This window comes from Pelophylax lessonae (genome assembly GCF_965119305.1).
Source record: "Pelophylax lessonae genome assembly, chromosome: 3".
NCBI classification, from domain to species: domain Eukaryota; kingdom Metazoa; phylum Chordata; class Amphibia; order Anura; family Ranidae; genus Pelophylax; species Pelophylax lessonae.
This window is the reverse complement of record NC_138770.1, coordinates 30,487,513-30,496,945: the sequence shown is the minus strand read 5'-3', so window position 1 is coordinate 30,496,945 and position 9,433 is coordinate 30,487,513. Positions and strand designations below refer to the sequence as shown.

General features: G+C 42.7%; 4 protein-coding genes across 4 annotated transcripts in view; 2 read left to right on the top strand and 2 right to left on the bottom strand.

Annotated features, from left to right (window-relative positions):
• LOC309550684 (uncharacterized protein) overlaps positions 1 to 9,433 on the bottom strand; it is a 1,024,308-nt gene that overhangs the window by 494,587 nt on the left and 520,288 nt on the right. The gene's annotated exons all lie outside the window — the stretch shown is intronic.
• The window catches only part of LOC309550755 (uncharacterized protein), a 318,095-nt gene that overhangs the window by 32,123 nt on the left and 276,539 nt on the right, over positions 1 to 9,433 (top strand). The gene's annotated exons all lie outside the window — the stretch shown is intronic.
• The window catches only part of LOC309550736 (uncharacterized protein), an 851,482-nt gene that overhangs the window by 638,653 nt on the left and 203,396 nt on the right, over positions 1 to 9,433 (top strand). The window lies entirely within an intron of this gene.
• The window catches only part of LOC309550715 (uncharacterized protein), a 523,380-nt gene that overhangs the window by 328,589 nt on the left and 185,358 nt on the right, over positions 1 to 9,433 (bottom strand). The gene's annotated exons all lie outside the window — the stretch shown is intronic.

The following is a 9,433-nucleotide window of genomic DNA, read 5'->3' as shown; positions in this document are numbered from 1 at the left end:
AGCTGTTCCCCCTGTCCAGCGGCTGTCAGTGTGTATACGGCTGTTCTCCCTGCCCAGCGGCTGTCAGTGTGTATACGGCTGTTCTCCCTGTCCAGCGGCTGTTAGTGTGTATACGGCTGTTCTCCCTGTCCAGCGGCTGTCAGTGTGTATACGGCTGTTCTCCCTGTCCAGCGGCTGTCAGTGTGTATATGGCTGTTCTCCCTGTCCAGCGGCTGTCAGTGTGTATACGGCTGTTCTCCCTGTCCAGCGGCTGTCAGTGTGTATACGGCTGTTCCCCCTGTCCAGCGGCTGTCAGTGTGTATACGGCTGTTCTCCCTGCCCAGCGGCTGTCATTGTGTATATGGCTGTTCTCCCTGTCCAGCGGCTGTCAGTGTGTATGCAGCTGTTCTCCCTGTCCAGCGGCTGTCAGTGTGTATACAGCTGTTCCCCCTGTCCAGCGGCTGTCAGTGTGCATACAGCCGTTCTCCCTGTCCAGCGGCTGTCAGTGTGTATTCGGCTGTTCTCCCTGTCCAGCGGCTGTCAGTGTGTATAAGGCTGTTCTCCCTGTGCAGCGGCTGTCAGTGTGTATACGGCTGTTCTCCCTGTGCAGCAGCTGTCAGTGTGTATACGGCTGTTCTCCCTGCGCCAGCCACCCCTGATCACCACCACTCATCTCTGCTGGCCCACACACATAGTAAAGCCACATCTGTAATGCATTTCAACAGCCCTTCTCAAAGGGTGCGGCTACGAATTTCGAAGCATGTGACGTTCTCTTTCAAGTCTAGGATCAAGTAAGGAGTGTGCATGCTCTGAAACATGTAGCCACGCCCAGTAATCCTCCAATTGTGACGTCACTTCTGCCCGGTGGGCGGTGCATTCCAGCATGGTTCTTAGGGAGATGGACACATTTATTACAGCGACTTGCTTTTTTATGAAGAGGGCAATGCTTACTTATACATGTGCATTGCCAATTGTGTTCCAATATGAACAATAAATATGTCTTTATACTGCACTTAGAAGACCTCTCCCTCCTATGTATTTTCTGTGTAGCCCCCCTCTAGTGTGCTATCAGTTTAGGTACAGGCAAATTTATTGACTCATGGTAAGTGTGAGCCCGGAATCTTGGTCAGGGTTTACTGCAGGTCAGGCTGGATGACTCACAGAGAAGACTCCCAACACTCAGGGGTCTTCACCAGAGGGAAAGCCAACCAATGTCACATCACATACATGGTCCAATGCCCGGTAGATGCAGCCCTCCTTGGATGGTGAAACTACAAAAACAAAGAAGCAGAAGGCACAGACCCCTAGTGCATTACCTGAGTAACAGCGGAATTTATTAATATAAAAAGCAACCAATAAAATGCATACTCACAAAGGTGCAGAAATATACAGCATGTACATGGAAGGATACATGAGGTAGAAAATCCAAGTGTTTCTGCGTCCTCACATAAGCACACTAACGTGTTTCAGGGGGCACACCCCCTTCTTCAGAGCTGTGCTAACCAGCACAACCAAATACCTCGTGTTTAAATACAGCAGAGCACACCGAAACGTGTGTAGACCTTACCGTCACCAGGACCATAATGTGGCGTAGCAATTTATTTACCTTTTAATGCAGTTTTTAAAATTATTTTTTCAAGTTATTTTCCACATGTATTCTATATTGTGGTCATGGTGTCTATATGGGGTCGGTCACACTCATTCTAAGTGTTCTATCAAACTGTCTCATGAGTATCAGTACCAAATATATTAGAAATGTTTTTAGATGGATTGTGTCATAAATTTGAGAATAAGCCCCCATAATGCCCGGTGTTTACTGCATACAGACATACGTTGGCGCTGGACACACATGGGGGATCATTCATGTACAGATGCGTGTGTACATCCATTGTAAATACACACACTATTTTTATTGTACTTTTATTCATTTTTTTGTATCTATTTATTCTCCTTCCATGTATACTTAAACTGTCATCTCAATTAATTTACTTTTATTATTTTTATTTTCATTTTTATATTTTTTATTTTTTTCAATTTATTTTCAATTTTTATTATTTTCACAAATCCTTTTTTTTCCCGTCTGTGCCACACTGCTGTGGGGATACTCATGTGGTTACTATGTTGGACCGGAAGCGACGTGTTATGCTACTTCCTGTTTCCGGCCGGTACACTGGGGCTTCCAAGTGCTGGTGCTTTTATAACAAGGGCCCCCTGGTATTTGGCCCTTGTGTCCCCAGTTACTGCTTTTCCATCGCCCCTGGGGAAAACAGGAGAGAACACAGCAGCACACCCGAAACCAGGAGTGCGGATTCACTTCCGGTTTTCCGGTCCATGGCCAGCTGACAGCTTTCCGGTTCTCACACTGGTAATGGGGAGACAGAGCACAGAGGGGTCCCAGTGCTGATTATTCTTGCAGGGCCCAACCATCTGGAGCTGGTAACATCCCTCCGCTGATTGCCACAGCTTCCGTCTACATATACATTTAATATATCAGGTTTTTTTTTTCTTTCAGCGCCTCCCTTCCTGCTTGTTGTGGGCGGATTTCGGTGTGCTTTGCTGCATTTAAACACGAGGTATTTGGTTGTGCTGGTTAGCACAGCTCTTAAGAAGATAATGTGTTAGCATGCTAATGTGAGGTCGCAGAAACACTTGGATTTTCTGCCTCGTGCATCCTTCCATGTACATGCTGTATACTTCTGCACCTATTCGAGTATGCATTTTATTGGTTGCTTTTCATATTAATAAATTCCATGTTTACTGACTATGCACTAGGGTTTGCACCTTCCCCTTCTTTGTTTTTTGTGGCTGATTCACATAGGCATCTCTGGTGCCTCCCCCTGGTTCTGGAAGTTTAGAGAAACTTCTAGAAGTCAGTGGGTGGAGGCCAGGAGGAATGATCTGCATACTTAGGGGGAACCTGTGGTTAGTCCAGTCCTTAAATATGGGAGAGCCATGCTAGCAGAAAAGTTGGGTGCAGGGGGTGGACTGGCTGTGTTCCCGCCCACATGCAGACCACACCCACACAAAGCCTCGCCTACATATTTCACTGCTCACAAATGGTTTAAAGCAGCAATATAAGAAAAGCAGTGTGCCACCTTCTAGCAGCAGCTAAACTGTAATTCACACGCATGGTTTGTCCTCTAAAGTCTGCATATACTAGCAATGTCAGCAAGCATAGGTGTAACCACAGGGGTCGCAATAGTGACCCAGCCTCCTGCTCCCCTGTCACATTGTGTTTAACTAGATAGGAGGAACAGCAGGGGCCTGCATATAGAGGAACCAATGCTTTCTATTTTTCTCCTGTAGCCACTGAAAGCCAGGTACTCTCTCCTACCAGCATGCAGCGGCTGCAGGAGGAAAATGGAGGGCATTGGTTCCTTTACATGCCACCCCCACTGCCCCTCCTATGTGTGCTCAATCTCCTTTCTCTGGCTCACTACAGCTGTGATTAGCTGTTGGCATGGTGGGTGCCACTGGATCGAAGGCAGAAAGACCAGACTAGCTAGAATGAACCCGGAAGTGATGTGTATTAGGTGACTTCCGGGTTCAGTGCTATCATTCCTGACCGCTGTGGCTGGAGAAGCTGTGAATGGAGAATGATCTGCTCTCAATTATCTTCAGTAGAGGGCAGATAGACTCCTGATGTCTCATTAAAGAGAACATGTCACAATAAAATGCTATCACATGCCATGCATGCCAGAGTGAGAGCAATCATTCTACATCCATTATTCAGGGTTCCCTCTACACACAGGACCTGGAAAGGCTTTTAAAGCGCCATCTATGGGACATTTCTGGATACCAAAAGTTTGTCATCATTTCATCAGCACACAGAATTATAAGGCTGGACATGTCGGGTATCTATTCACTCAGCACAACCTCATCTTTTATATTTTACCCAAAAAAAAAGGGTAATAAATTGCAATTACTGTATGTACTCTAAAATTACCTTTATTGTATTTTTTACTGAAAGTTACCATTGATGAACTATTGGGTTATTACCATGTGACAAATAAAATGTAACTTCCACCCTTTTGTTCTCCAGGACCTCTGCTTTCACAATATATGTGTTTAGGTGTTTTAAAGAGCACCCAACATTTTATATTCCTGATATGTGCCTGCTGTGCCACATTCTCTAGCTGTGCTGGGAACTCAGCCTGCTCTTTTCCAATGATCAGACTTATCCTAACACACCTCCCCCTGCACAGCTGTTCACTGGGAAGATCAGTGTGCTGCTGTTTCTCCTCCCCAAGTTTTTAGGCAGCTAAAAAACAGAGGAATGGGATCACTTATAAAAAAAAAAGGGGAAAAAAGTATACGTTCTTAGCTGCCTAAGAGCTGGGAAGGAGAAACAGCAGCACACTGTATATATGAGATGCATCTGTATATATATAGTATCTCACAAAAGTGAGTACACCCCTCACATTTTTGTAAATATTTTATTCTATCTTTTCATGTGACAACACTGAAGAAATGACACTTTGCTACAATGTAAAGTAGTGAGTGTACAGCTTGTATAACAGTGTAAATTTGCTGTCCCCCCCAAAATAACTCAACACACAGCCATTAATGTCTAAACCACTGGCAACAAAAGTGAGTACACCCCTAAGTGACAGTGTCCAAATTGGGCCCAAATAGCCATTTTCCGTCCCCGGTGTCATGTGACTCGTTAGTGTTACAAGGTCTCAGGTGTGAATGGTGAGCAGGTGTGTTAAATTTGGTGTTATCGCTCTCACTCTCTCATACTGGTCACTGGAAGTTCAACATGGCACCTCATGGCAAAGAACTCTCTGAGGAGCTGAAAAAAAGAATTGCTGCTCTACATAAAGATGGCCTAGGCTATAAGAAGATTGCCAGGACCCTGAAACTGAGCTGCAGCACGGTGGCGAAGACCATACAGAGGTTTAACAGGACAGGTTCCACTGAGAACAGGCTTCGCCATAGTCAACCAAAGAAGTTGAGTGCTCATGCTCAGCGTCATATCCAGAGGTTGTCTTTGGGAAATAGACGCATGAATGCCGCCAGCAATTGTTGCAGAGGTTGAAGGGGTGGGGGGTCAGCCTTTCAGTGCTCAGACCATACGCCGCACCCTGCATCAAATTGGTCTGCATGGCTGTCGTCCAAGAAGGAATCCTTTTCTAAAGACGATGCATAAGAAAGACAGCAAACAGTTTGCTGAAGACAAGCAGACTGAGGACATGGATTACTGGAACCATGTCTTGTGGTCTGATGAGACCATGATAAACTTATTTGGTTCAGATGGTGTCAAGCGTGTGTGGTGGCAACCAGGTGAGGAGTACAAAGACAAGTCTGTCTTGCCTACAGTCAAGCATGGTGGTGGGAGTGTCTTGGTCTTGGGCTGCATGAGTGCTGCCGGCACTGGGAAGCTACAGTTCATTGAGGGACCCATGAATGCCAACATGTACTGTGACATACTGAAGCAGAGCATGATCCCCTCCCTTCGGAGACTGGGCCGCAGGGCAGTATTCCAAAATCATAACGACCCCAAACACACCTCCAAGATGACCACTGCCTTGCTAAAGAAGCTGAGGGTAAAGGTGATGGACTGGCCCAGCATGTCTGCAGACCTAAACCCTATTGAGCATCTGTGGGGTATCCTCAAATGGAAGGTGGAGGAGTGCAAGGTCTCTAACATCCACCAGTTCTGTGATATCGTCATGGAGGAGTGGAAGAGGACTCCAGTGGCAACCTGTGAAGCTCTGTTGACCTCCATGCCCAAGAGGGTTAAGGCAGTGCTGGAAAATAATGGTGGCCACACAAAATATTGACACTTTGGACCCAAAAGTGTACTCACTTTTGTTGCCAGCGGTTTAGACATTAATGGCTGTGTGTTGAGTTATTTTGGGGGGACAGCAAATTTACACTGTTATACAAGCTGTACGCTCACTACTTTAGATTGTAGCAAAGTGTAATTTCATCAGTGTTGTCACATGAAAAGATAGAATAAAATATTTACAAAAATGTGAGGGGTGTGCTTACTTTTGTGAGATACTGTATATATACCAGAAGAGAGAGAAACAAAGGGGGATTCAAAAAATGCCTAATAGTTTGTTATTATTGTTTGTTTTAGATATTGTGATTTTATATGGATTTATCTGATAAGAATATTTTCTTGGATCCTGAGGAAGCTCTGTTCAGCGAAACGGGTAGATTCACAAGATATACTTTAAACAGATATTGTATTATTTATATGATTTGATATATATTGTTGTTTGGTATAATCAATAAACATGTATTATCCTTTTTCATCAATTTTTGGTCTTTGGATGTGGGGATTTGAATGTGCCTGTCTATTAATACCAGTGTTTGGAAGACTTATCCCCTGCTTGTCTCATTCCTTTCCCTTCCCTCCCTCCATCTTTATTAGTCGCCTACCAACCTGGTTACTTAACTATTTCATAATTTATCCCAGGGGACGGTGCCATTTATTTACAGATAGACCCTTCCTCTCCACACAATCTACACATCAGTAGGGTAATACTTCTATCTTTGGTAATATTGAATGTCGTACCTGAAAAAATAAAGGCGTACCCTCATCCTAAAGAGGCGCACTTTAGGACAAGTCCACCATATGTGTAGAAAGGTGCCCATCTGGCCACACCCCCTGAAGCAGGAGGTCGACGAGCCCGGGTGATGACTATAATTTCTATTATGATTTAAAACAAATTTATGCAGCGCTAGCATCAATATTATTAGTTAGGTGAGAAGTATAAGAATAATATACAATAAACTCAAATCTTGTATGCATAAAGTGCTAAGTGCTAAAAACTAATTATATCCAAGTGAACAATAAATAATAAATATCAAGTGCATAAAAAGTCCTTATACTTTGATCCAAATAAGGTGCTATAAGTTATTAAAAATATCCAAGTGAGTGATAGACAATAAATATCAAGTGCATAAAAAAAGTCCTTGTATGTGATCCAGGTAAGGTGCCAAAGTGCCAAGAAATCAAGGTGCTGCAAAGTGATAAGGTGCCCCTCTTGGTTCCCCACTCACCAAATTGCCAATGTAAAAATACCTTTGTACGTTATTTCACAGTAGCCCAGGATCTTTAAAAAACTTCTCCAATGTGTCCTCCAATAATGTATGGGTCCGCCTCCGCTTCCACCATTAAAGAAAAAGACGGCCGTACATGGTGAAGTAAGTATATACTGTTTTATTTTCCAAAGAAGTCAATTGAATACTTACAAACGAAAAATGGTATATGGCATGTAATCGATACACTCGTGTGGCGCCGCTCTTGGCGTGCGTTCCACACACAGGAATTTCCTGACCGGAAGTGACGTTCCGTCTGGTCCGCAACCAGAAGGACGTACTTCCGGTTGCGGACCAGCAGAACGTCACTTCCGGTCAGGAACTTCCTGTGTGTGGAACGCACGCCGAGAGCGGCACCACACGAGTGTATCGATTACATGCCATATACCATTTTTCGTTTGTAAGTATTCAATTGACTTCTTTGGAAAATAAAACAGTATATACTTACTTCACCATGTACGGCCGTCTTTTTATTTAATGGTGGAAGCGGAGGCGGACCCATACATTATTGGAGGACACATTGGAGAAGTTTTTTAAAGATCCTGGGCTACTGTGAAATAACGTACAAAGGTATTTTTACATTGGCAATTTGGTGAGTGGGGAACCAAGAGGGGCATCTTATCACTTTGCAGCACCTTGATTTCTTGGCACTTTGGCACCTTACCTGGATCACATACAAGGACTTTTTTTATGCACTTAATATTTATTGTCTATCACTCACTTGGATATTTTTAATAACTTATAGCACCTTATTTGGATGAAAGTATAAGGACTTTTTATGCACTTGATATTTATTATTTATTGTTCACTTGGATATAATTAGTTTTTAGCACTTAGCACTTTATGCATACAAGATTTGAGTTTATTGTATATTATTCTTATACTTCTCACCTAACTAATAATATTGATGCTAGCGCTGCATAAATTTGTTTTAAATCATTCTTCCTAAGATTTTCTTAGTGTTTGCAGCAGCTGCACATACTCACACTTTTAATTTTACACATATATAAATCAACACGCTGTGTAGCGCGGGTTTAAATTTGCTTTTCATCAACTAATTTCTATTATACTTAGCGCCATCAAATGGCCAAATGCACATTTTTAGTTTTAAATGAATGGTTGGTTTAACCACTTAAGCTCCGGAAGGTTTTACTCCCTTCATGGCCAGAGCATTTTTTTGCTATTCAGCACTGCGCTACTAAACCTGGTAATTGCGTGGTCATGCAACACTGTACACAAATTACATTTATATCATTTTTTCCACACAAATAAAGCTTTTTGTGGCCTTTGATCACAACTGGGTTTATTTTTTATAATAAGAAACAAAAAAAATAAACATTTGAAAAAAAAAAACAATATTTCTATTATAAAATATATCCAATAAAAAAAAAAAAAATTCAAATGTCTGCATACGTTTAGGTCCAACTGTATTCTGCTACATGACTTTGGTAAAAAAAAATCCCATGAAGTGTATATTAATTGGTTTAAGTGAAAGTTATTGTCTACAAACTATGGTGGAATTTGAGGTTATACTGGTAATGGTGGTGATCAGCAACTTAGAGTGGGACTGTAATAGGTTGGCAGACAATTTGGCACTAGCTGACGTTCACTGGGAGGGGCATTAACTGACACTGACATCACTAGTGACACCAATACATCAATAATAATATACACTTTCACTGTACTAATGACACAGACTGGGAAGGGGTTAACATCTAGGGGCAATAAAAGGGTTAACTGTGTGCCTAACAATGTGTAGTGTGTGTAATCTGTGCTGCTTTCACTAACAACCCTTGTTTTTTTCCCTTATTTACAGAAAATTCATTGGACGAATGTGACAAACATTTATTCAGCTGTTAAAAATTCTGGCTGTATTTTAATTAACACAGTGATTTCCTATGATCGCCAGCTCCATCTAGTGGCCATATTACGGTATTTTTTCTGAAATACCTCCATCAGTAAAAATAGTGCAATAAAGCATTATGGCCACGAGATGGAGCCAGTGATCATATGAGATAAAATATTGCCAAAACCTGTCACAGCTGGGCGAATGTTGGTCACACTCATTTAACTATTTTTGTATTCTTAAATAGACCTCTAAATGTTTCTGAAAGCTCACACCACAAAATGTAAATGAAAGTAATGACTCTGTGACAGACCTAACCAGGACAGAGGCTTTTGGAGAGGACTGGGAGCGAGCCTCTTACCCAGTGACTATGGGCCCTGGCATTTAAGGGAACACTACTCTTTGGAAGGTGTATGCCTGGGGGATCCGTGGAGTGGTCTTGTTTCTGATTCAAGTTTATGTCTCCCCAAAACACACAGACTCCGGGAACTGGAGGTTCCATATCCATATTTGGGGCCTCTATGCCTCAAACCAGCAATGACTGTAGATGTT